The sequence below is a fragment of the Megalops cyprinoides genome, chromosome 2 (genome assembly GCF_013368585.1).
Source record: "Megalops cyprinoides isolate fMegCyp1 chromosome 2, fMegCyp1.pri, whole genome shotgun sequence".
NCBI lineage: Eukaryota > Metazoa > Chordata > Actinopteri > Elopiformes > Megalopidae > Megalops > Megalops cyprinoides.
In genome coordinates, this window is record NC_050584.1 from 5494250 (window position 1) to 5521999 (window position 27750).

Below are 27750 nucleotides of genomic sequence, written 5' to 3' on the forward strand. Positions count from 1 at the left end.
GACGATGGAACTTTTCCAGTAGTCTTTTTCATTAAAGAAGCAGTTTGCTATGTCTCTGTGCTGTGAATCAGAGCGTATTGTCTGAGATAAGGCGTGACCTAAGACTGAAATCTCTCCCCTTATCTTGTTGATTTCATAGTGCAGAAACGCAGCTTAGTTTTGTATTCGATCAGAAGAGTAGAACGGTGTAAGATAACGCTATAGCATCCTTTCCCCATAACACCAAACTTTGAAGTAAAGGCATCAGTACATGCACATGGCAGATATCAAGATGCTTTTACAGTTAGTCTGTATATAGGGAGATCCCACGACCAGAGTAAGGAATACCATGACAGTCCCTGAACTGCTAGGAGCAGTTGGCCAGTAGAAATGTTGATCAGCAGCGGTACACACACACACACTTGGACTGTCCACTTAGCTGAGTGTTGACAGTCTACAAGCCATTTTCATATCACTTAGACCTATGTCAGGGAAGCTCTTGCCATTTATATCAATCAATGAAAGGTTTCAGTTAAAACGACTTGCTCTAGTTCTGTGAAGTTTGGTATCAAATGTCAAAGCAATTTATTTGTTACCATTGTTCTTGTGAAAGAGAGCTTTTTTGTTTCTTTGCCATCAGAAATGCAAATTAGGTTGATCTGACAGTACATCTCTGTGAGCTCATTTAAAAAAATGTAACATAAAAATATAAATATTTAATATTTAAATATTTAATTTAAAATAACTTTTAGACTAATCCAAGTGTGCACACTGAAGGTCAGCATCAGTCAAGTGGAGTGGGAGTGGAGTGTGGTGTTGAACATACAAACTGACACAGGAGGTTAAAAATGATGGCAAGCACAGCACCTATAATAAATCAGGAATCCAAATGCCATGGGGGTCGAAGCCTGGATGAGTAAATATGGTGAATGAGACCCCACCCCCCCACACCATTGTTTTTTTTTCACTTTTGTTTTTAGGGGAGGATTTGAAGGTTATTGGGATTGGCTCCCTGAGACCCCTAGTGCCACAGTAGAAGAGTGTCCCCCTGAGGGCCTATTCGAAAAAAGGGGTGGGACTGACACGGTGACCTCCATGCTTTATAAAAGAGTGCAAGAGAAGAGACCTTGGGAGAAATGTGAAAGAATCCCTTTTTCCCAACTGAATGATGAAACCCGATTGCGAGTTTATTAAAGTTTATCCTCAGTGTGAGATTGGCCAGTGGCTCTCCCCTCTGTGTTAAGGGAGTTCCTGCTATTCATTCCAATACAGATGGCAACAATACAAATTGGGCTTATCGCTTAGGGAAAGCTGAGAGAATAAGTTACTATTTGCTTGCTGGGAAGAAGACAAAAACAAAACTAATCTGTTTGGGCCCTGTCTCCTCCTCTTACTGCGTAACCGTAATTTGTTGAGTGTCTTTTAATTTGCTTGTGCTGTCTGTGTGGTTATTTGTGCTTACTTGGCCATGACACAGAACCCTGTATATAACTAAGTTGCCTGAAACTTGGCGTACGACGAGAGACTTGGCCCTGGTGTGTTTAGAGAGAAGCAGTGGGGGGATGAGAGCCCTGCTCAGTGCTGTGTCAGAATTAAAAAAAAAATGCACAGACATGCAGTTGTTTAATGTTTAATCTGCCGGCTCGTAAGCGGCGGCCTTCCCCTGGCTCTCCTGACACACATTTCAGTGCAAGCCTTTGCCTGGAGCACAGGCCCGGACTGGCAGGGCTCAGACAGGGGCTGCACATAGTGTTTTGGGCAGCTTGCAATTCAGACAGATGAGGGTATTCGCTGATACACGGCGCTAGCCGTGATGTGCACAGACTCCGCTCTGTAACGTGATGTGGACAGACAGCGGCACTCCGGCACACAACGCCGGCTGTGTCTGATGCAGACGCAGGGCATATGGTCTGCCTCGGGCCTGCGGTGCCACACCGCAGGAGAGATTTTTCAGACCAGGGCCACGAAGAGCCACGGGGAACACGGCCTGCTGAAGCACACTCATTATGCATTTTCACAAACCTGCCCTTTTTGAATATGCACAGAGCGGCTAATAAGAGTTAATGTAAGAGTAGGCTAATGTAAGAGTGCTGGTGGTCTTTTAGTTCATAATTGTTTTTATTTATTGTGTGCGCAAATAAAAAAAAAGCAGCCGTGGAAGCTGGGATCAAGCTCAACATTGATCATCCTAACTGATTCAGTTGTGGTTCAGCTGTGTCACTTTTCATAATTTTATGAATGTTGTGATTTGTTTTCATTTATAGTGTATGTAACCCTTTCACAGTTACAGTTTAGAACAAACCACTGTGTTGCAATCATTCTTGTCAGTTTGTAATATAAATTTTAGACTTGCATATAACATTAGGTCTTACCAGTGTGACTGCTTTTTTTCGTCCTTCAGCAGTTTGGAATCTGTTTAGAATTAGCTTTCTGGTGAGCTCTTTTGACTGAAATTTGTCAATTTCAGGTGGAATTAGGCATAGGGTCCTTCATGATCCAGTGAAAGTTCGAAGCCTTGTAATCACATAAGGGAAGTGCAATGGTGTAAATTCACTCTGAGCTGCAGATGCCATGAAAGCGAGCTGTGTGACGGGACAGGTGGTCGCCCTCATAGCATCCTCACCAGTGCTCCCAGCATAACTGGTGCAGGCCAGGGTGGGCAGCAGGAGAAGCAGCGGGTGCTGTCAGGGTGCAGGACCCTGCATCTTCTCCAAGACCAATGCCCTCCCAGCCCCCCCCCAACCCCCACCCCGCATTCTACCAACTGTCCCAGAGGACACTCTGTGTCTGTGGCCTTATTAAATTGTTTGATTGAATCCGTTAACTAAGGGTATACAGCCCCATTTTCATAGGTCACATTGCACTGTTAGGGAGTACTCACACTAGGCCCGGTTGCCTTGTACCGTGCCCGAGCACGATTGTCCCCCCTCCCCACTCCCCCATTGGCTGCACTCACATTGCACTTAACGTTCCGGGCCCGAACACGCTTACATCATCACGATGCAACTTTTTGTGGTGAAGAAAAGCGCTCTCGCACACCACAATGGAGTTCATGATTGTACTTACTTTAAGGCTTATTTGGAGAGACACACGGCACTCTCACATGCCTTATAGATTTATCGATTATGCAATGCAGCGATTTTTGTTTAATCGTGCTGCACGTATAAGGAGATTTTTACAGAGGCAGTTGTTTCAGTCATTATGCTAAGGGACAGGCCAATATTTTGTGTCAGATTACAGTAGCCTAATCACAGTAATGTTAGCTAATGTTAACCAGTTAGGACTACTACTTGTGTGTGCGCTACTGTCATCATTACAACAACAAACACTTTTCAATTCATTCGAGAATATTTAGGTTACTAACGGGTCTGGTTCTCACCTTATTGATGAACGTGAATTGTAGTCTGCGAGGAAAGCTCCAAATTTCTCCCTCAACGTCAGCTGCCTCCGTAAATATCTTCTTATACGCGCAGCACGATTAACTGAAAATCACTGCGTTGCATAATCGATGCTAAATGGCTGGGGAGCTAACGTTAGCTATGTAGCGATAGATTTGACAAACAGCTAGTATGACAAATAGCTAGTTAGCTAACAGGCTACCTATCTGAATGATTGTTGAAGACTAGCTACTTAAACAGGTTGGCTGCTTCATTTGTGATACTCTGACTAAGCCTCTGACAACAGCAATGCTTACATTGCCACGTAAAGTAAAGTTAGTTTTATTTTGCTTGCTAGTAATCAAGCTAATGTGGGGAGTTATTTTAGGTATAGATCTACAGAACTACCCAATTGAATTTTGGAGGTAGCCAGCTTGTTATATTTAAGGAAGTCAGCTGACTAATATATAATGGTTATAAAGGAATTATTATGACTGGGCATGTAACTAACATATCTAGCTAACTGTTGCTATAATGGATATATTTGTTAAATTGGACAGTCGCATCATTGACATCTTGTTCGAGTTACGTGCTCGGGCACGGTTAGCGATCACACTGATGTGTACCATGCCCGAGCCCACCTCTTCAAGCGGGCCCAACTGGACTTTGGGGGTCAAATGTGCTTGGGCCTTATTCACAGCCTGGGGACTTTAAACAGATTTTTAAACCAGAAAACCGTGGGGATTGCATAAGAAGAAAACATCTTGAGTGGTTGCATTATCCACAGGCAGGGCCTGTATATCTGGGATTGGAAAGCCAGTGGGGGTGATTAGTAATGATGTTAAATGTTTTCAGAATGGCACCGAAGATTTAACAGTGCTGTCTTTCCATGTAAGTGCCTATTTCAGCAGGAGGAGTGATATAGACTTTCTTGTATTCCATTAGTAGCTACTAATGGAATGGTTCTGACTGAGGCTGGGCCAGTGGGACGCCAGTGTCGTTGTGGGGGTCACTGCCTTCAGGATGCAGAGCTACCTCTGTGAACAGATGGAAGATTGGGCGCCATACTGATTCCTGATATATTTATTTGGGGATTCAGCAGTCCTCTTCTTTGTCACTTCAGCTTATATGCGTTTCCTAGTAGGGCTGGGCGATATAGCCGCGGGGATATATTGAATAGTTATTTTTATTTAGACACAACTGACATATGTTGCAGGGACTAGTAGAATCATCGTATTGGTGTAATTGTATGCATCAAAGGGTTAAATTGAACATTTATGAAGTGCTTTAGAGGAGATTTCAAAATATCAAGATATATATTGTGTATTGCGATATATAGCCTAAAAATATCGCAGTATTGTTTATAGGCCATATCGCCCAGCCCTAGCTACCACTGACGATATGGCGACTTAATCAGAGGAAAGTTCAAAACGGGTGACGAAAACGATGCTAAGGTTGCACGCAAAGTGAGCCAAAAAAATAAGGTATGGGAGAGATTCGGGCAGGTTGTCCTGTCCGATGACACCATTACGTTATCTGCTTGAGTTTTGTGGCATTGTACAAATATGATGGCCAAGGCTAAAAAAGACAGTATAGACCTACACATGTAGGCTTCTTTCAGTAACTGGAAAATATACGGGAAAAAACCTAACACTACATACCAGGGATAGCTGTTTTTGCACTAAAAATAGCTACTCGATATATATCTCGACAGCTATATCGCACAGCCCTATCCTAGTCATGGCGGCCTAGAAGACTGAATATCTAAGAGGAGCATTTTGCAAGCTTGATGGCTTTAGCTTGGCATGTTATGTCAGTGACATCATGTTTCTTCTTTCACATCAGTAGAGCTGGCCCGACTTATGTGTGTGATAGTCAAGTGATTTCATTTTAATTTTAGTTGTGTTTGTGGAAGCACATTTTCCAGAATTCCCTTTCCTGAAGTGTTTCAGTGTTACAGCTTTAAACTCTCCACACTGTTTTCAAAAAATATGCAATAGATAAATCTAGAAACTTGTCCACAGTGAATATTAATGTATGCAAAAATAGAGAGTGACACAACAGAAACAGAAAGAGGATCGGGACCCCGTGCACTTTGTATAGAGCAGGGGTGTCCAAACCTCTCCTGGAGGGCCACTTGTCCTGCATGTTTTAGAGCATCCAGCTGATTCAAATGATCAGTTTGTTATTCAGTAGCTTCAGGAGTTTGTTACGAATTGATCATTCGAATCAGCTGTGTTGGAGCAGGGAGAGATCTAAAACATGCAGGACAAGTGGCCCTCCAGGAGAGGTTTGGACACCCCTGGTATAGAGAATAGAGAGTTGAGCCGCAGCTATTTTTTCATTACATGGGCAGTGCTTAATACATGCTGCACCTTAATGTGCTATTTGTGTAACCGCTAAATAGTTTTTTCCTGTAGTTTACACAAATGAGAGTGAGTAAGGCTAATTAATTAAATGTTGACTTTGAAGGCAAATTTCTCAGCATAGACAGGACACCTTCACAGATGCCATATCAGATTTAGAGGAGTTTTCCTGTTCAGTTAATAATTGGCAAAGCAAACTTTTACACCACATTTTACACCATCATTTAGTCACATGAAACTGAATTCTGAAGCTCATTTTGCTCTTTTGTACTGATAAGAAGTTGCACTTTTGTGGACTTTTGGCACATTTTTAAATCCTTTTGGCAACCTTTAAACATGTCTTTTGACAGGTTACATGGTAACCCATGTGTGCAGCACAGTGTCTACTGCCCTGGTGTGTGTATTGAATAGTGTCTCCTATTGTTGTATAGATATAGAAATATAGATGTAGAAAATGCAGGCAGGGAATGGTACTTCTCCAAGGTTAAAGACAAACAGAAATGGTACTGATAATTTGCTGTTGAGAAATGTTGACTCAAAATACATAGTGGAGCCACCACCATAAGGGGAGTGAAACCTCTTAATGGAAGGTAAGTGCACACAAACAATAAAGACCCATAGTGTCTTTGAAATGACCTCAGAACACCAAATAAAGCGTGTGATCCTAGGTCCCCTGATCCACACAGTGCACAGAATGTGTTAGTGTGGCATCGTGTAGTGTTAGCCCCAGGACAGTGTGTGGTCTTTTCTGAGAGTCATGTGCTTTTTTGTAACGACACCTGGGAAGGAGAGATGTGGAGTTATTTATAGGATTTTAACTGTGCCTCACCACAGAGGGAATGGAGTGGAATGGCTGAGATCAAACAGCTCCCCCTGTGTCTGAGTGCCTCTGTGCCTGACACCAGGACTTCACTATCGCACCACTCCGGCTGCACAGCACAGAGCACAGTGCAAAATACAAGTGACCATATGCACGTACAGCAACAGACTTCACATAAATTCACTGAGAGTGTATAACCATAAATCCAGAGTCGTTAGTAGTACAAGTTCATCCAGCTGTACAGCTGATCAAGGTATAATTCACAGTGCAATTGGACACTTGCATCCTCTCTGATGAAATGAATCGGTCAATTTATGCAAATTTCTCAATTTATTATTTTGATAATTTTATTATCTTATTTTGTTAATGAAGGACTGTAGGTGACAAATTACACATTTTGGCCCTAGTATTTACACAAGAAACAAAGGATGGTGAGTTTGGCTGGATGCTCCTCATTTTGATGTGTATTATGTGACTTGAATAGAACCAGTTTCATGTGTACTCCTCCCAGGATGGTAGGTTTGTTCAGGGTCAGTTGTGATCCGTCTCTTAGCAAAACGTTACCCTGGTTCTTCCACTGCTGTTAGTATGAGAACGTCTATGACATCTTCCTATAATGCTCCTATAGATACAGTTGGTAGTAATAATTTGTTGACCACTGAAACTGGAGTGTGGAGTTTATGCATGCAATCTGCTTGATGAAACCATTTATTTTGGTTATGCTTGTAGTAACATAAGATTGTATTATATGGACACCCAGACAGAGAAACTAGTGAAACTAGTGGCTGAATGGGCAGATAAAGTGGTTATGATTGGTGAATCTGAAACAGCTGAGTGGAGCCATTTGCCCAGAGAGATGTGCTCCATTTAATATGTACCCACAATAGAGAGATAATATGGGGGGGGGGGGGTACACCTGTCCTTCACATGAGTGTTTGATCCTTTTTCACCACTCTGGCCAAAAAAAAATGTCAGGCAAAACAAATGCACAGTGCAGGATTGAGGACCTTCACTAAACCTGAGGGCCTCAATGCGTGGTACAGATATTTTACTGTCAATGCCCATCTCAGGAACGTGAAAGGGAATATGCTGGCCTGGGAGTGAATTGGTGTGGAGTGCGTGTAAGCTGGCTCTTTAAGATGAGCATGATGAGAAGCAGACAAATGTAGAAGTTGAAACAGATGTGGGGCTTGGATGATAGTGATGAATTGATTGATTCCTATATCTCTTTGGGGTGTAATGGGTGGGACCTTGCTGCATTGTGTATTAGATGTTGTGTGGGTCAGCGAGTGAGCGAGTTTCGAACTGAGGTTCTCATTGCTCTCTGCCAACCCCTTACGGCCAGTGTCGTTGCTAGTTGAGCTAAAGGCAAATTGCTGCTAGCCTGTCGGCAACAGCGCTACTTAACCAGGTCTCAGGGAGTGACATAGCCACTGCAATTTTATCAATTCCGATTCTGCTTATTCTTGCTTATTGCAAGACATCAAACACAGTCTTTCAGATCGACGCCGTGATGCCTTAAATGTTTGGTCAGATTTGATGTGCAACCTGACATGCAGCTAATTAGCTTCCCACATGCATTGCACTTTGCCTTGTTGTCATTTTGTTTTCTAAAGTGAAGCCACACTTTTGACCGTTTACTGTGGTCACCATGCTCCTATATATCCTGCAGCAATAAAGCAGAAATCTGCAAACAAAACCTGCAACATAGAGACAGGGTTAGTACAGAAGATTTTTTTTCTTTTTTTACATTTATACCATGACACATAGATACATATCAGAAAGGTTAAACAATAGGGGATAGGTGGATTCTGAAAAGGTGGGTTTTTAGGCTCCTGCGGAAGATGGCGAGTGATTCCGCAGTGCTGAGGAAGGTCATTCCACCACCGCGGAACTACGGCAGAAAAAAGACGTGGAGCGGCTGCCAGATTCCTGAAGTGAATGTCAGCTAGGCAGGCTGCAACGCATGGCTCGACCTGAGAGTCAGAAGGGGAGAAAGAGAAGAACAACTGTGTGTCATCTGCATAGCAGACTGTGGGCAGAGATAACCTGTCCAAGTGATTTAGTGTAGAGGGAGAAAAGGAGTGGGCCAAGTACGGAACCTTGTGGGACCCTGGTCTGGAAAGGGCGGGGGCAGAAGACTGTTTCCCTCCAAGATACCTGAAAGGAACGGTCAGACAGGTGGGATTCAAACCATGTGAGCGCAGTTCCTGAGATGCCCATCCCAGCAAGGGAGGAGAGAAGAATGTGGTGGTTCACAGTGTTGAGCGCTGCGGAGAGGTCAAGTAGTATGAGGACAGAGCTGAGTGACTTCGCTCTGGTCAAGTGAAGTGCTTCTGTGACTGCGAGGAGGGCAGTCTCAGTGGAGTGGCTGGCTTTGAATCCCGACTGGTTCGGGTCCAGGAGGTTATTCTGGAGGAGATAGGGAGAAAGTTGGTTATAGACTGCGCATTCGAGGGTTTTGGAGAGAAATGGTAGAAGAGATACTGGACGGTAGCGTCTGACATCAGCTGGATTTAAAGTTGGTTTCTTTAACAGTGGCATGACCCGTGCCCTCTTCAGAGCAGAGGGAACTACACCAGTAGACAGGGAGCTGTTGATTAAGGAAGAAATAAAGGGAAGAATGTCCTCAGAGATGGACTGAAAGAGAGAAGAAGGGATAGGATCAAGAGGACAGGTAGTGGGACGGTGGGATTTTATTAGTTGTAGAACGTCAGAGTCAGTTAAGGGGGAGAAGGAGGAGAAGGTAGTGGGAGTGACAGTGGGTGTGGGATCTGAAATGGGAGGAGACGAGGGGAAAGAGTTGCAGATGTCTTTTACCTTCTCCTCGAAGAAGGAGACAAAGTCATCAGCAGAAAGGGATGAGGGAGGAGGAGGGGAGAATGTAGAAAAGAGTTTGCGAGGGTTAGAGGAGGCAGAGTGGATCCTGGAGTGGAAGAAGGCAGACTGGTTTGGTAACAGGGGGACAGAGGGTGTCCAGGGAGGAGGGCAGCGCAGAGAGGACAGTAGAGGATTTCTCCTCAACAGAGAGAAGTGAAAAGGATTCAGCAGAAGGGAGAGCAGAGCACACAGCAGAAGAGAAGGAGGAGAGGGTGCAAAGGTTGTGTCGAGCTGACACTAACGGGGAGGATATGAGTGGAAGGGAGAAGGATAGGAAGTAGTGATCAGAGGTGTGGAGACGTGTGACCATGAGATCAGGAGCAGGGCAGCCTCTTGTGAAGATAAGGTCCAGCTGGTTGACAGCCTTGTGTGTTGGTGGGGACTCCACTAGGGTGAAGTCAAAGGACTAGAGGAGGGGGAGGAGACCAGCAGACTGAGTGGAGTTCAGCGGAAGATTGAAGTCCCTAAGCAGCAGGATGGGAGTGCCGTCCTCAGGGAGGGAGCTGAGGAGGGTGTCCAGTTCATCTAAGAACGACTGCAGAGGGCCTGGTGGACAATAGAGAACAGTCATGTGCAGTTTACAAGGGGAAGAAACAGTAACAGCAAAAGAGGTGGGGGAGGTGGAAGGGAGGGAGGTGACATGGAAACTCCACGAGGGGGAGATCAGGAAACCAGTTCCTCCACCCCTCCCTGAGGGTCTGGGGGAGTGGGAGAAAGTGAAGGCAGAGGAGAGGGCAGCGGGGGTGGCGGTGTTCTCTGGTGTGATCCACGTCTGAGGGCTAGGAAGTAAAGGGACAGCATGGAAGCTATGAATATGTTATGAACAATGTCAAAGAAAGTTTTAGAAAGTCTAAAAAGCTGCTTCAGATTTTGGGAGAACACAAGGAACCTTGTAATGTACACGGCCTCTCCTTTCATGGGACCATGGGACATGCTTCTCATACAGCCTATCCCCAGTCTCTTTTGGGAGGGCAGTTGCCTGGCTCTCACAGAACGAGGCCAGCTTTAGTGATTAATCAGCCCTGCCACCACTCTCTGCAGTAAATCAGAACTGTGTAAGGAAAGCAGCAGCCCAGTGGCCCAGCAGAAAGAGGGATGTAGTAGATCTGTCTGTCTGTCTGTTGGACTGTTTGCCCGCCTGCTTGGGTTGTACTGTAGTTTGTCCCCCAGGGCCAGCAGGAGGGGGAACATGTTGCAGAACCACCTAGGGCTGATGTTCACACAGATAAGATGTGTTGGGTCTGCAGAGATTCAATTCCCTATATTGGCTCCATTTGTAAATCGATAATCTAGAAAACAGTTAAGATGACTTCAGGACTCACATACCGTAGAGCTTATGGGGCATCTTATTGGGCTCTGCCCAAAATAGCTTTAAGATGAGACCATCTCAGACATGCAGCAAAAAAAAAAATTCAAAGGTAACTTGACTGATGTGAAAAGGTATATTTTGTAATTCGCTGTTGTGGTATTGTGTTGTTTGCATGTTAAGATTTAGGGAGATTGAAGATTTAAATAAGGAGACACATTTCCCAACCATCTGGCCCATACGTACTGCACCCACCTCTTTTGTGGGCTGCTGAGTTCCGGAGCTGGATTAGCAGGGAGGCCCCATGTCTGTGGTGTGTGTGTGTGTGTGTGTGTGTGTGTGTGTGTCTGCTCACACTCAGTTATATGATCTACTTTTCCCTTGTCGGCTCATTCATTCAAACAGGCATTCCTGTGCAAGGTTTACAGAGACAGGCTATGTGGGTATTCACCTCTGCTGGATCATAATCTCACAGCCCTCCAACAGCCAGATACGACCAGAGGCAGTTTCCTCTTACATAGCAAAGCCTGTCTTAGTTCACAGGAATTGTTGGATTAACAATACAATACAGTTACCTGTATAACCTCAACAAACAGCTGTTGCAGTGAAATTAGAGCTAGGCCTCCAGATAATACCTGATATCCTCTTTAAAAACAGCTGATTTGCCTGATTTTTTGTGTTTTACCACACAGCTTGTTTACATCAGCTGTAGCATCTTGAGTGAAAAGTGGTGTTAGAGCTGAGCAAGTTCAGCATGAATGTAATGGCCAGTTATTCATCCGCAAAGTTAAGTGCAGCTCAGAGGACAAGGCGTTTAAATGTGTGTATTGGATAGACTTTCAGCCAGTATGATTGGTGTTTTAGGAAATTCTTATCCTCAGCAGGAATCCTGATATAACCCTGAACCTAAAATAAAACCAGTGAAGAATGATGAGCATGTATTTGACGTAGTTAGCAATTTTTCAGATTAAGTCACAGCTGCTCTACTTCCGCACTGAGATATTAATTAGTACATGGCATTACTAAAATATAATCAGTTGGGTGGTGACATACCTCATGTTTTCTACTTATCTGTCAGTCCAGGATACATTAAAGCTATTTCAGAATATTTCAGAATGTGAATTTCCATTTTTTTGTAGGCATTACTTTGATTACTTTGTGTTTTTGTTTTTGACAGTACAGATTTCTGTGGTTAACATAACACTTATAGTGTGCTGACTTGTTTTATATCAATTTATGTCTTTTCAGAATCACTTGCAATGAGTTTCTTTGTTGTACGAATTCTGCTCCACAACGTCTCAGTTTATGCCTGAAAATCAATGGAAGTGTATTTAGCAATATATATATAGTTTCTGCAAATTCAGTGCTTCAGGTGGGTGGAAATGTAGACCGAATATTTTATTTTCTTTATTATGCTCTGATGAAGGTTATAGACCCAAACATTAGGACTAGCTGGTAATGAACAAAATGATCAAATGATTTGTACAGATAAATAGGTAAAAAATACATAGATGGTGTTGTATCACAATTCATGTCAAATCATGACACAATTAAAAGTGAATGCAGTAATCAAAATATGATTCCTGGTGTTAGGAATTTTCTTCCTTCATGGAAACAAGTTGGGACCGGTGAAGTAATACTGATGACCACTTTTCAGTTGAAAAGATTTATTTCGATGCGCAAAGGGAGACTCGCGTGGGAGCAGCGACATGCGTTCCGACCGAGATCTTCAACATAATGGCCATAAGTGAGGGCTTAAGTACCTTGTCCGCGGTATACCAAATGACAGGTGTGAGTGAACATTCCTATCGGGAAGTGCATGTCACACCTGGATGTCCTGGGGACACCCACTGGGTCAGCTACTGGGGACATCCCTTTGAACGCTACATGTGGTTGGCTGTCTCTAACAGTCAGAGGGCTATTGCAGAGTGTGTGTGTGGGAACATACAAAACGTAATGCAAACAAAAGGCATTTTAAATAGGGTGTAACTGGTTCAAACCCATCACTGGTATCAAAGTCTGATTTGTTAATTTAGTATTAGGAAGGATGTTGAAGGTAATACATAATAAACTAAAAATTAGATGAAGTCTTGGGCGTTACTGAAAGTTCCAGCAACATAAAAAACTGACTGAAATTTATTAACTGTTCTACACATCAATTGATATACAAGTGACATTTTGTGTCACAACTATCACAAGCTGTTTTGCAAGCTAAAAAAAGTTATTTCCATTCCTAGTGACCTTAATTTCAGCCATGCTGGTATGTGCATTTCCCCCTTACCAGCACAACATTGCCCCCAGGCATTAGTCAGACTTGGGGGCTTCATATTTCTGCCCAAACTATTGTTTAAATTCCAGAGGGCAGATATTAATCATACTCGGGAGCTTTTGAAGCAGAATGTGATGGCTGAATTGTGTACACAGTTCAGTTGTGAATCTTATCGCTTGCTCCAACCCTTTGCATGGGCCAGTTTACCCCACAACCCTTGTTTGCATATATCTTCCGAGGACCAGTAGCACAGATAGTGGTGGTGAATGAATGAATTAGATTAGAAATGCTGTGTGGCTGCTGTCATGGGAAAAGTGGTTGTCTGTGATATACTGTACTCTGATGATAGCACTGCTCATGTGAAGCAGGGAAAGGATGTATGAAAGACAGATGAAAAGTCACTGTCAAACATTTTCCTTTAGGCCCAGTGTTTCACCTGTCCAATAACATAGACATGCCAGCTGTGTGAAAAAGCTATCCCTCCATTTTCCCCTAAAACAAGAGATGCTACAATGTGCGTGAATTTGAAGGCAGATAAAACATGGATGAACTGAAGGAGGAGCTTGGTCCTCTGGCTTACATTCCATCCCCAAGTCACTTTCTGGTGATATTTCTCTCCACCTCCCACAGTTTTCCAAGGGATTGTATTTCTGTCAACACTGGTGTATTTTCAAGGTTGATTCTTTGTTTTCATTGTGCGGTTTTCTTGTTTATTTTAGTCTTTTTGTCAGAATACAATCTGGACACTGATGTGACACTGATCCAAAATGTAGGAATGACTTGGAAATGTTACACAGGAAATGGGAGGTCATATTTTTTCATTATTCATCTCTCAAGCAAAGGTCAAATAAGTATGTCAATACAGAGACCGTGTTCTATCTTAGAAATGGATCGCGGTGTACAGTAATTAGCAATGGCTTTCGGCTGTACTGCAACTCTGTTTAAGTGGTTCTCTTGGAAAAACGTTATCCTAGTTAAGGCCTGCGTGCATATCTGTTTTCTGAGTTGCTCTTTTGCAGAGAATTTTAAAAGGATTTTTTCCCTCAGATAAGGGCCTGTATCTGAGATGTGATGTCTAGTATTCAAATGAGGGCTCCTGGGAAGTGATGCTGTAAATGTGTTTCTCATTCAGTGTTTGAAGGCTCCCGGTTGCGCAAAATCCAGTGCGATTCACAGATCGGCTGCTTTGTTAGGTGTAGTGAATTGGGTTGAGCTCTGTAGATTATTTAAAAATGAGTGAATTTGCACAGATTTTTTTGCTGCTTTACACCCTCAGATTGAATCTTATTGGCCCACTTCCTGTCTTGTTCCTTACTGTTTAAGGCCAGTTGGTGCTGCTTGGGCAGCCCGTCTCGTAGACAGTGGGACGGCTGAGGAAATGGGTGACGCTCCTTACCCTGAGGGAATACTTACAGAGGGCCTCGTCATACCTAAAAAACAGTAATCATGAAACCTCATTGCTCAAGCGGTTATAACAGCAGTTGATGCAGGCTGTCCAAGAGCCAATTTGCATAATCAAAAGTGAAATGAGTAGTTCAAAACAACTAGCTCGCCTTAATTATAGCAGCTTAGTTAGTTATGAAAGTTGTCCATTATTCTACAGAACAAAGTGGACACATCTGACCCGCTCTGCATATTAAAGTATGCCTGCCTATCTTGTTCACAGTGATTACAGTTTAGATCCCTTGTTGCCAGTGGAGCTGAATAGAAGGTGCCTGAGATATCCAGTCTGGTCTGCATGCTTGGGTCCTTTTGAAATTGGAAATTAGAGGATTAATTTAAAATGACCTCCTAATCTTGGCTGTTCTCCTTCACGTCCCTGCAGTTAAATTGATCCAAGTATTCTCCAAGGTCAAGGTGTGGAAAGACACACATTTGGGGACACCTCTGCCAGGGAGATTAAATCCATGTCCATGTGCAAATAAGGGCCACTATTTACTGGAGGCAGAGTCACAACAGTTGAGATCAGAGTACTTTTGTCACGCAGAATCTCTATCATGGTGCTGGAAAATTTCATGCAATGGGGTTATATGTGGTCCCACTACAATAAAGGCTTACGGGCTGGAAACATGTTCCTATTTACTGTGTTTAAATAAAAACTTGTCTGGAATAACTACAGCCTCAAGGTCTATAAATAATAAAGCAAAAAATATTAGTGCTTCATTATCTTTTAAATTGTGTCAGATTAAGTTTTGGCCTGAATAGTGGCTTTGAGAGTGGGCATCAGTGCCAATAAGAGTATAGAAACCTTGTTGATTTTAGTGAATAAACCTGCATGTAAGTTTTGTATAGGAATGTCCCATTGATGTGTACCCTACTATACCCTTTTCTGCTTTCACACAGACTGAACTCGTATCACAAGTGGTGCAGTGCAGTGGGCAGCTGTGAGGAACATTGTGTTCACTACGACACACCCCCATTACAGTGTGCTGCTCTCGCCTGAATGTTATGTCATGTGAAAGCCTCCATGGCAAAATTATGCCATTGTATCCTATTGCTAATGCAGCCATCCATGGATATTGAGCTTTCCTGAACTGAAATAATGTGAGAGTGCATTGTATTTAAGTGAAGCATTAACTAATGGCAGTTGCGTGGAAGAGCCCCTTTGCATACTGAGACAAAGCATTTTGGGTAAACAAAATGCACTGTGCAGACGATGCATGGGTATAGGGACAGGTCAATGTAATGCACAGGATGGCTTGTTTTCACACCTCTTTGGGCATCAATTAAAACTCTTTTCCTGTGTGTCACTGTTAAAAGGGGTGTTGATTTAAAGGCCAGGATGATGTTCAGATTATCACCAGTTAAGCTGCTAATTAGTGCAGTGAGTTAGAATAAAGCTTTTTTACTGCTGTAGAACTGTAATTTCATTTTTATGCTCCTGCTGAAGGCTACAATGAGCATTTATTTATTCTCGCAGTGCAGAGTTCGCAGGTCACGCCTTTCTTGTTGACGTGTGTGTTTTTGTTGTTCCTGCAAGAACAGGCAAGAGAAATAATCAAGTGGGCCAATGGAATGTTTTTTTGTTTTGTTTTTGTGGGGAGAGGATATTGGGGATGGTGTAGCTGAAAGTTCAGCCCTTGTCCACTGTAAATTCCATCCTTCTCTGCCAGTGACAGACATGCATCCAAACGACCTTCCTTTCGCATTGGCACAAACACAAACATGCTCGCATATTCTGCGGAACCAGTGTTTTCCGCTGGCTCTGTACCCCCTCGCTCAGAACAAAGGGCTTCTGTAGTTTCAGTAAATCCCCTGCTACTTAAAGCCAGCAGTGACCTCTGAACTACTGTGGGTCACACTTGTGGTAAAATTCTGTTATATTTCTCCTTCAGGAAATGGAGGAAGATCATGTTTGGAAGTAAATCAGATGTTCAAGCAATATTTTTTTTTGCATACTTACAACAGAGTGGCAGCAGAGAGAGAAGAATGACAAAAATGGAGCCTGTATTTCAATGTGACTCTGATTTGGCTGACGTCATGCTGAAACCAAGCTATTTAATGGGCTGCGGGTGAGACTTGGCCCGTCTTGCCAGGCCCCGATTAATGCATGGGGTTCTGTCCATTGAATCCTCCATCGCAGTGCAGTGGGCAAGCACGAGAATTCACTCCAGAGTCTTTGCCAGTGGTTTGACAGGACGATAACAAACACAGTTACAACAGTTAAGGCCCCACAGGAATGTGCAGCACTAGAGGACCTCCCTTGGAATGTGTTGCTTCCAGCCACCTTATCAGGGCATGGTGTGTGGGAGGCCGTGTGTGCGAACTGGATTATGAAGTCTTCTTTAACTGGGAGTAAGAGGATGGAGAGGGGTGGGTAAGGGAAGCGCAGAGAGAATGGTGTCACACCACCGCAGCCAGACATTTCACAAAGCCAGAATGGAATGCTTGAGGTTGAACTTGCTGACATGAGTATGAAGCTGTAACAGGGAGCCTGGCTAATAGAAAACCGCAAGCACTTAAAGCTGTTTAAAAAAAAAAAAAAAAAAAAGACCAAAAATGAGAGCAAGTGGCGAGCACACAACATGACCGACAGAAGTCTGAATTCTGCTTGGAGTCAAGGAGAAGGGGTGATGTAGAGGACTCGGTTACAATAGTCCTGACTGGCAGCATTCATGAATATACAGCTGGAGTGTTGTAGATGAGTGGGCAAGTTAGGCTTTTTAGGACGTTGCACAGAGATTTTTTTTTCAGTGGCCTCCTTTTGAGGCTAGCCGCTGAAATCATTTTATCCTTATCCTATGAATAATTTATAATGTGTTTGCAGTGGGCCCTCTGGTAAGCTCTGTCTGTCCTCCTTTGTTAAATTTCTAATTCAGATGGGGTGTGTTCCCCATCTTGGGGCTCCTGCCTTTTTCTTCGTCCCTACTTTTTACCTTCTACCAAGGCCATGTAAACGTCATGCATGGTAGCTAACATGTGCATGTGTGTACATGTGTGTGCATGTGAATGAGATGTGAAATTTCATTGGATTTTTTTTTTTTCCTAGTCATGATGACACAAGCCACCAGAGCAGTCACGTGGTTTTGTTATGAGCTTGTGTTAAAATGCTCTTGGAGTGCTCTGACTTCAGTAACAGAGATCTACGTTCAGCCATGCTGGTGCTGTTGTTACACTCCAAGAGCAGCTTTTGATATGCTGTATTGCAAAACTGATGCTATTCTTTGCTCAATTTTTCAGTAAATATGTTTTGCTGTCGGCATTAACCTTTCAAGTGCTGTATCCTCCAATGAAATCTGAAACAGAAAACACACTTTAACCCTTGGAGACAGCACTTATTATCTGACTCCTGTTAGTCAACTCCCAGAGGATCGAAATAAGTTTTATTCCGACAAAGAAACAGATCCGATGTTCGTAGTGAAAGACGGGAAGGTTTATTTGCACAGCCGGCCGTGGGAACATCAGCATGGAGCAGAAGTTCAGCAAGTATAGGATTTAGTTCTTTTTTTATACAGTTACAGTAGGTACATTTACATATGAGTTACAATGACCAGAGGGGGCGCTGTTTTGATTGGTTTTGTGGAGCTGTGCTTTGCTAAACAGCTCCCTCTCTAATTGGGTCTCTCCGGAACCTCGTTATCTGATTGGCTCCATAGGGTTCAAACTTAAGTCCATATATGATCATGGGGCACCCCGTGTTCCACAGACTGTTATCGTCAAGAGGCGCCTTTTGACTCCGGTCGGATATAGGGGCATTACTTTGTATTCTAATACACATTGCTTGTCTCTGGTGTTTGTATTCTAATACGCATCGCTTGTCTCCGGATCAAACACAGTGCCGTTCCACAGAACTGTCTCTTAACACTCCCAGGTAAGTATCAATTTATTTTACATAGCAGTTGTGAAGACACTTGCCCTTACCAGCACTAGAGAGACAAATATGTGAAGTAAAAATGGCGCTTTTTTTAGTTAATTTATGATTTGCTGTCTGCTTAAGAAGAACCAAAGAAATAAAATCAAACTATGTGTAACGTATTGAATTGCATAGCATCATATTCTTTTGCATCACATCGTATCACGTTGAATTGCATTTGTTTAATCAAATCGTGTTGAATCGCGCTGCATCGCAATGGGGTGAATTGTATCATATGGCATTAGTAGTTGCTGCATATGTATCTTTGGCAATGCTTCGGCAGTGCATATCACCTCAGTGATGGAGATGCACATCCCTAACAGACATACGAGCTTGAGTTTACTTGGTGGAAAGATGGCAGAGGGAACCTGTAACGCTGAGGACGGAGAGGAATTGACCCAGAAAGCAGCGACATGGCTGTACCTTGACAAATACATGTGTTTCACTGAACTCGACACTTTTTTGTTATTATGTGGAGCACATTTTTTTTTATATATATATATTTTTTATTTGTTTTTGTTGCCAAATTGGTTTTGGAGCAGTGAGAGTAACGATCACTGGTTATTGTTTAAGCCTAATAAACAATTGAACTGAACTTTTTTTTTTTTTTTTACCTGTGTTTGACTGACAGTTATATTGATAACTGAGATAGCATTGACTTGGCATGAAGTTGGTTCAATTTAAAAAAATAAATAAATAAAGTAGCTTCTGATGTAGTAAACTACTTTTGCCGTGTTGGTGTAGCTTAGCTTTCTACATTTCTCTGGGGGTAGCCTCAGCGTAGTGAAGCTTCATTTAATGTAGAGTAAATGGTAGCTTAGCTCACTACACTTTCCAAGTAGCTTGCCCAACACTGCTCACCCATTACCATGTGACCACTTGGAAATGTTGGTATGGCAGGAATCTGCCCTACCTTCCTGCTCCCTGCAGCCCACACTCATTGTGTACATTCCAGTATAACGGGACCATCTGCCTCCCCATGCATGCTACAGCTGGCACATACCCGTGGCACCGCAGAGACTGCCCGGGGCAGCGCTCCTGAGGAAAGGGCACATCTCTGCTTTGCCACTTTCCCTGCAATATAAGAGGATTGATTACTCACTCGGTGGAGACATCGAGGAAGAAGTTGCAATGTCATGGTCATTTAGTTTAGTAATGGGATTTGTGATGAGAGATTTTTGTTTTAAACTATGATGGCATTATTAGCCCTGATATGAGCTAAAAACACTGGATTGCCAGTTTTTATGGATGAAATAATATGACCTGATGGTTTGGACTAATATTGTCTCAAAATATGAATTTATAGATGGTTTTCAGAGGCAGATTAAAAACATTTCTTATGTCTTTCTACATATAATAAAGGTCATGAATTTTGGACTTTACTGTGGACTGGACTACTGTTTCTTTGGACTTTACTTGGCTTATGTTTCTAAGTAGTGCAGAAAAACCCCCACAGGTGCTGCACTTTATGAGGAGATGGGTATGCTGAAGTCTAAATCAAGCTTAATTTTTGGCTCCGTTACTGTTTTCAGTTTTTTTTTTCCAATTACTCCATATTTTAAATTGAGCTGCATTAATGTGATTGCTTTTCCACTAGCATACATTATCTTTCACCACATGGTGAAAACTGGTTATTTTATATTATTGAACCTTTCTTACTTTGAGTTTTTTGTCTTTTGTCTTTGTCTTATTGTTGTTTTTTCCAAGTTCAGAATCTAAAATGTAACTGCACAGCCTGCCTCAGCACTGTAAGCCTTTGTGGTGAAGAATTGCTCCTTTGTTTGGCTGAGGAGTTGCTGTGCGGCTTAGCAAGACAGAGACAATAATGTGAGGCCTGAGAGTTTGCAGCGCCGGCCCCCTTCGCTCAACGGGTGGAAGCGGGGCCTCTCTCTCTCTCTCTCTCGCTTTCTGCGTGGCGGATCTGTGGTCTGAACCGCAGTGCTTGGGCATTGTTGCAGGGGCGGTCACGAGTCAGTCCTCTCAATGCAGCAGAGGCAGCTGTCCCCTGGCTACAAGTCAACAAAGCCCTCGGACAAAATGGCTCGGGGGACAAAACTTTCGCTCAGGCGCTCTGGCCACTCCCAAGTAAAATATGGAGCGGGTCCAGCTTGTGCTGTCCGTCTCCTCTCAGTATAAGAATTACACCCTCCATCTGGCTGAGACTGTCAGGCTGTATCTTAAGCTGCAGAGGACACCCCTGGAAATCCTCTTACACAGAACTAACAGGCAGCTCTGGCACAGTTGGCAGTATAGTCCTCTTTCAAGCCTTGGCCTGGTCAGCAAGGTGTTCTGTCACTTCTAATAAAACCTAGCCATGGCTGTGCTGTTTCGCCTGGGCTGTTCTGTGCCCCCAGGTGTATTGGTTGCTCAGGGTGAACTGTGTGCAGCAAACCCATTTCCCTGTCTTGTGCACCAAAGCACTAATTGCTCTTTTACGGTTTGATCTGTACTCTGTAGTGACAAAAGCCAAATGAATCTAGCTGAAACGCATTGCTTCAGTTTGGCTCAGATTGTGTGTCTGTTGGAGCTTTTGGGTTGTGTAATCCAGTGATTCAGCATATGCGCAGTCTTATGGTTTCATATCTGCAGCTCTGGTTCTTCATATCTGCAGTGATCGACATGAATGTCGTGCCTTACGACTGTCTCACCCATGCCTTTGTCAGCACTTTCCTGGCAATGATCATATACATTTCTCACACCCCAGACTTGTAACATGGTGACCTTACATTGTGAGTGTGAAATGGCAGATGGGCAGGTGGCCAGTTACAGTAGAACAAGAGTGTGTGTCACGTGTTTGTATACTTGGATGACATTTGCACCGCTTGCTGGTTGCCAGAAATTGAAAACATATTAGTGCTTTCCTACATCCAGTAGGCAAAAGACAAATCAGGAGGGAGGGAGGATTCTGAAGTACACAGGGTTACATTGTCATCAGCAATGGCATTTGATGGCTGCCACCATTCAAAGTACAGGTGCTAGTGCATAATATCAGAGTATTAACCAGAACATGTGGAATTCCTCAGATTAGGCTATTTGTTGGTCAGTTTTAAGTTCAAGCTGCCATGGTGACAGTATTCAACCTGGCTACTACAGTCTTGTGAGAACTCTTGTGGTTATATTAAAAGAGTAAAAACTGTTCAGGGATTAAAAAAAAACAAAAACATGCTGGCGCCTGTCAACATGTAGTCATGTGTTCCTGTTTGGCTTGTGTACATGTTACATTTTTAATTTCAGCATTATTACATGTTTGGTAGACGGCTTTCCATACTGGCATGATGCAATGAATACATAGACATACAGGAGCAACAAGAACATCCATAACATGTACAGAACTCCCAGGATTACAGTAAGCAGAGATCAGGCTGAAAAAAAACAGGCTAATATAAAAACATAACAGTAAAAACACAGTTAGTAAAAACAATTATCCTCCATACTTAGCTGCATGACACTCACTTCATCTCAAACACAGCTACATCATAAAGCCAATGATCTATAATAGCAACATTGCCTTAAATGAGCTGTGAGTTTTGTTTTGAAAACGGCTGGTTCTATTCTCTCTTTTTCAGCACCACTCTATTTAGTCTGTTGATGTGTTTTTTTCCACATTTATTAACATTTTAGTGGTTAAAAATGGTTGTTGTAAAAGTGAATAAATTGGTGTGTGTAGTTCAGATCAGCTTCAATCAATATGTGGGTCCATTCTATCTCTTACTTTCTAGGCAACTTCCCATGAGTAGATTCCTTCTAAACCTTCCTGGGAATATGTAGCTTATTCCTACTGCAAACCTGTATCACACTCTGAAATTACAAATTTATTTCAGAACAGAAATTTTGCATTAAGGTATGAATTCCTTTAGAGGTCTACTCTGGAACTTATATGGAAATCCAGGGGCCACACACAACTCAAAAATTCTGTGCCTGAAGCTATGTCTTCAGTTATGCACAAGCTAGGGTGGTGTGAATGAAGAATTCTAGAATGGACGGAAGATTTCGAGAGGTTGTCCTTGCGTTTCCCGTATGTTGTAAATGCGCACTGGTTACCAGGGAGATGACCAGTTGCTCAGCAGCAGAAGAAGGAGCCTGGTCCAAACGGGTCCGTTGTTTGAGATTCTCAGGGTAGAAGTGGAGGTTGTTTGGACTGGATGACCTGCAGAGGCACAGTTCTTTTTCAGTGTTGCTGGGCACTTGGGCTGGCCACTGTGCATCTCAGGCACTTGGACTGAGTTCTTCAGGCGTACTGTTTCTGTGTGGTTCACCTTTGTGCAGTCCAGCTGTATTAATTTAACTTTTACAGATGTCTGTCCTGTACATTCATTGACATTACCAGCTCTAGATAGTGATTTCAGAATATATTGCTTATTTGACCTACTAGTGATTTTGTTTGTTTTTGTTTTGTTCCCATTTTGATGCTTGGTTATAACTGGCAGATCATGAACTTTTCTATAAAAAATGAATTAATCTTACCAATTAAATCATCAATACAGTAATAATTGATGTCCTGTATGTTAGGGGAACTGCATGTTTTGGTATAATATGTGCACACCAGAGTGCAGGCTGAGCCCTGCGGCCCAGGGTATGAACCCAGCTGTGTCATAAGCAGACAGTGACCGTGTGCCCACAGCAGCACAACAAACTGGCTTCATTCATGGCAAATTGGCATAATAGTGTTGAATTGCTTTAAAATTATTCTTTTTACAACCATTCAGCATGTATAAAGCACAGAGGCTAGCTAGAGGGTAGCCACATGCATTGACAGGATTGCTTGGACAAGGCTGTGCTTCTAGATGGATCCGCCTCTGCGCTCCACAGCCAGCACCTTGTGTTCTGTCCTCTTGTTTCAGTTTAGTGTTTGCCCAGAGCTGTTCGGAAAGTCTCGATTGTTTAGGATAGATACACACACTCTTTCATTCTTTCCTGCTCATGCCCTCTCTATCTCTTGCTGTTTGTGAAAGATCAAGACACCCCCAGATCACAAAAGGGGTTGAGTTATATTATCTGTCTGTTCTGCTCTCAGTAACAGCTGCAGCAGGTGCTTGGATATAGTAGCAACAGCCAATGAATAAATGATCTGAGTGGTAATTCTAACGGGAGTGTAATTGACTTTGCAAGCAGGACAGCTTCATGTGACCTCACTGTAACCCGCTGTCCTGCTGTGTTTGTTGTTATAGTAGTCAGACAAAAATAAACTTAAAAGTAGTGGTTTTATCCCAGATTTGAGAGAAAACAGTTTGATGTTTGTAATCTCTCACGCATACAAAGAGCAACAGTACCTCTAATTTAGGTTAGTTTCTTTTTTTTCCCTGAGGATCCCATGACATGGATGTTTGGAGACAAGCAGGGAGGGCCCTTTCTCTGGAGGTGTATGTCTCCATGGCTCTTTGTCTTGGGCAAATCAGTAACCGGGAGTCTGCCAAATATGAGATTGCATTCAGAGCTAAATCAAGTGGGTGTGCAAATGAGCGGGGAGAGGGAAGACCTAAAATACAGGCAACCATAACGATTCTTCACAACGGGGAAGAGGATTCAAGCCGGAGGGGCAGTGTTCACTTCTGTTCTTGTTATCTTGCTTTTATCTTCCACTGGAAACGGTTAGTAAAAGTAAAGGTTGATGATAGCATGCCTTTATCATGAGAGTAGCCTCCTTCTCCCAGGAGTCCTTCTTGTCCAGCTGTGACCAACGTTCTCTTGCTCTGGTGTACTGTTTTCCCCCTGTGCCATGTCATAACCAAGTGCTCCTTTGTCAGCGTGGTTAGCTGGGTCATGTGCAGCTCTCTGCATCCACTGTTGTTCTGTGCAAGTACAGTTTGTCGTTGTGCTGTTCTGACAAATATGCCACAGTTAATGTACCTCAGGTCAGTGCGCTTCCCCTCCAGACCCAGAACTTTGATTGGTTATCTGTTTATTTTGAGTGCTATCCAATATTATGTACAGCAAAATATATATTTAGTCCCCTTGCCTTGGAGGCCTGTAATTGCTATGAAAGGTCAGTACCTTACACATATTCAGACATATGAATGTTTATCTTCCTGAGCCATCTCAGAGCTCATTAACAACAGTGTGGGCTGCACCATGCCTGAGGCTGCGCTCACTCTCAGGGTTATCCTGTTGGATATGGGGAATGTGGGGTTTTCCTCTTGGGGGAGTAGGGTTACCCCAGTCCAGTATAACTTAAAATACCCTAATTTATCTTTAAGGATGAGTAGTCTGAAATAAATCAGGATCTTTGATTTAATTAGTGTATTTGAACCCAGGATGTTATGGCCCAAAAATGATTTTCTTTAAAAGGGTTTAGGCTATATGGCTGTGCGAAAGCCTTATACACATTGATGAATAGCAATACATGCATATGCATATATTTTTCAGTGTATAACTATTCATTCCTTCCTTCGCTTTTGTATGTGGGAATGCTAGAATTGAGATACTGTATAAAGGAGGAAAAACATTTAGTGAAATAGGTCACATGGCTTAAGTTTCCGGGTGTGGTATCTAAGCACATCCAATAGATACATGTAGACTTCGTTTGTAATTGACAAACTCAGGACTAGAAGACTAGACTAGACTCAGGACTAGAAGACACAAAATCCATTTGAGAAGGATGAGTAATGCTTGAGGACAACTGCAGTATGGACAGAAGGCTCAGTTGTCCTTGACTATCCATTAACTTTGCAAGCTAAATTTTAGTGTTCTTGTGCATAGGTTTAAAAATGACAAATGCCAAATGTTTTTGCACTGCAGTGTTAATGCTCCTTGACTCGAGCACCCCTTTTGCGAGCCTAGGATATATTTAAATAACTGTTCCACCACTCCCATTCTTTTTGGCTGGTTCTCATTTTAGCTGGCCTACCTTTGCCATTCTTCGTAGTTCCCGTTGGGAACCCCTCACGAGGCAGTCCAGATAATCACCAACTGTGAAACCAGGCCACATTCCATAAGGTAGCTCTGATAATAGTCTCATGCCCTGTCTGCTCATGGAAGCCATAGCTGCCCCTGGTTTTTGGGCCGAGGCTAAAAATGCAGAGGCTGCTGCAGACTCACAGGCACATGACCTGAAGAGGGGCTGCAGCCCGGGGATGGACAATGAGGCTGTGTGTGACTCCCGGCTCAGGCACGCACTACCCATTCACTTGGACGTGCACACTGCTGCACTGGGACCTCGATGGTAGCCCTGGAGACTGACTCGATTCACAGTGCACCCTGGAGCTCTGTCTTTTGGTCCCCTGACTCTTGCTCTTTAATGTTAGCGCTGTGCGCTAGCATTTAGAATGGTGTGTAGAGCTTATAGATGGCAGCCTGGTTCCCCTCGCTGTGGTGCTTTGGAACATTGCCAGAGAATCTGACACGCAAGGTACACAACCATAAAGCTGATTTTAATATGATCTGAGACCACGTGATTCGTGCAAGCTTTGTGTCCAGGATAAAACAGGTGGTGTTTACCTTCAGTGCAGAAGACCTGTGAGTCTAATAACCTCTGAGTCTTGTGAATAATGTTCGAACATGATCATTCACATGATCATTAGATTTGTTGCTAGGTGATTTTTTGAAAAAAAAAAAAAAAGTTGCTAAAGGGGTCTGAAAAGTCGCTAAATCTAGCGAAAAAGTTGCTAAGTTGGCAACAGTGTCTGAAAGAGCGCTTTTCTTCAACACAAAAAGTTGGCATCGTGATGACATAAGCGTGGTCAGGCCCAGAACATTAAGTGCAGTGTGAGCGCAGGCCAGCAGGGGAGTGGGGAGGGGGGGGGGACAATCGTGCTCGGGCACGGAACAAGGCAACCGGGCCTAGTGCGAGCACGCCCTAAAGGTGGCCTCGTCATTGTGACGTGGGAACAAGGGTTTAATTTGTTAAGTGAAAAATCACTACAGTCTGGCAAAATAGGATGAGCCCAGCACAAATAAAATATGCATGGACCACAGGGGCAAAGTGTAATGGGACTTGACAGCACACAGGCTTCAGTGCTGGTTTAGCAGTTATGCAGCTGTTGCTGTTTGAATGTGCTGCAACAGCAGGTCATTTTTTACATTTTTCTTTTGCTTTCATCAGACACATGACTGCGAGAATTCTCCCACATGAAGAATGTGCCTCTATGGTGGCCTGGGATTAAAGAACTTAAAAGCAAATGGGCTGTTGATGATTGCGCATATGGAGTTTTTGTCATCCTTACTGGATGCTCTGTACAACAATGTACAACAATGCGTGATTTGTGCCTGGTTGACCCGGCGTCATGCAAGGCTACTGCCGGGCAGTGGTGGAGTCCAGGGTGCCTGGGCAGAGCCAAATGTCTCACAGATCCCAAGCAAAGGGAAGACTTCCCAGTGTCACATCTGCATAGAGAAGGATGACACAGAGATGCCCATCCGTTCATCCTGCTGTCCCCCCAAGACTTCCGCACTGTCACATTATTATATCAGGGACTCCTGTGGTGAGTAACTAATGATGGAGGGAGTTCTAATAGAATGTTTTTTTTTCCAGGAACAGCCTGCTGTGTTTTTGGCTGTGACAGACACACTCCTGTCCAGGGCCTTAAGAATGGAACACATTAAAACTGGCAACACTGGGTGAGAGGGCTGTACAAACACAGGAGAATATACATGCTTTCCCATTGTTCTACTATACTTTCACACTGTGACAGTGTTTCTCATATGCACGGGAGGGATGTCTCCCTCCATTTCCTTGTCTTCGTTGCCCTACTCCCTATTCTCTTAGACCATTATGTTTCTCTGAAGAAGTCCACAAACAAGTTCACCATTCCCTTGCTGAAGATGAAGGAACTGATAACTGGTTTGAAGATTGCATTTTATTGTCATTGTTGCGTCTTGTGGTGTACACCTTATGTTTTCATAATACTTTCATAGAGAAGCTCATTTGCATACTGAGAGAGGAAGGTGAAGTTGTGTAATAGCTTTCAAACATGCTCACACGTCAGTCTAAGAAAATTCAGAATAATACATTTGCTTGGGAGTTACTAGTAGGCAAGGAGAACATTTTTGTCATTGGATTAAAAGGATCATAGAGGTGTACTAGCAGCAAAATGTAAGGAATTAACAATTTAATAACCTCCACCTTGCCCCTCATTTGGATTTAGCTTGGAACGCAAACCCCTTGCTCAGTGTGTAGATATGTGAACACAGGGCCTTGTGTGCCTGCATGTCAAAGGTCCTGGCTCAGAGCAGCGTGGATATTGATTCCAAAACCACCATCTGATCCACCTCCACTCACTTCTGTTTTTAGCAAGCAAAACAGTGATTAGTTGCCAATAGGGGAACACCAGTTAGATTTCCTCCCTGTTTTTAAGAGTCCTAAAGCGCTGGAAAGTGCTTTCCTTTTTTTTTTTATTAAATTGCCAGCGGGAATCGCTGCTTTCTGGGACAGCTCCTGAAACAGCTTCCTGTCTCACTCGGAGCC

General features: G+C 43.2%; 1 protein-coding gene across 4 annotated transcripts in view; it reads left to right on the plus strand.

Moving 5' to 3' along the window:
* Window positions 1–27750, plus strand: part of LOC118772608 (protein scribble homolog) — a 118911-nt gene that overhangs the window by 1898 nt on the left and 89263 nt on the right. The window lies entirely within an intron of this gene.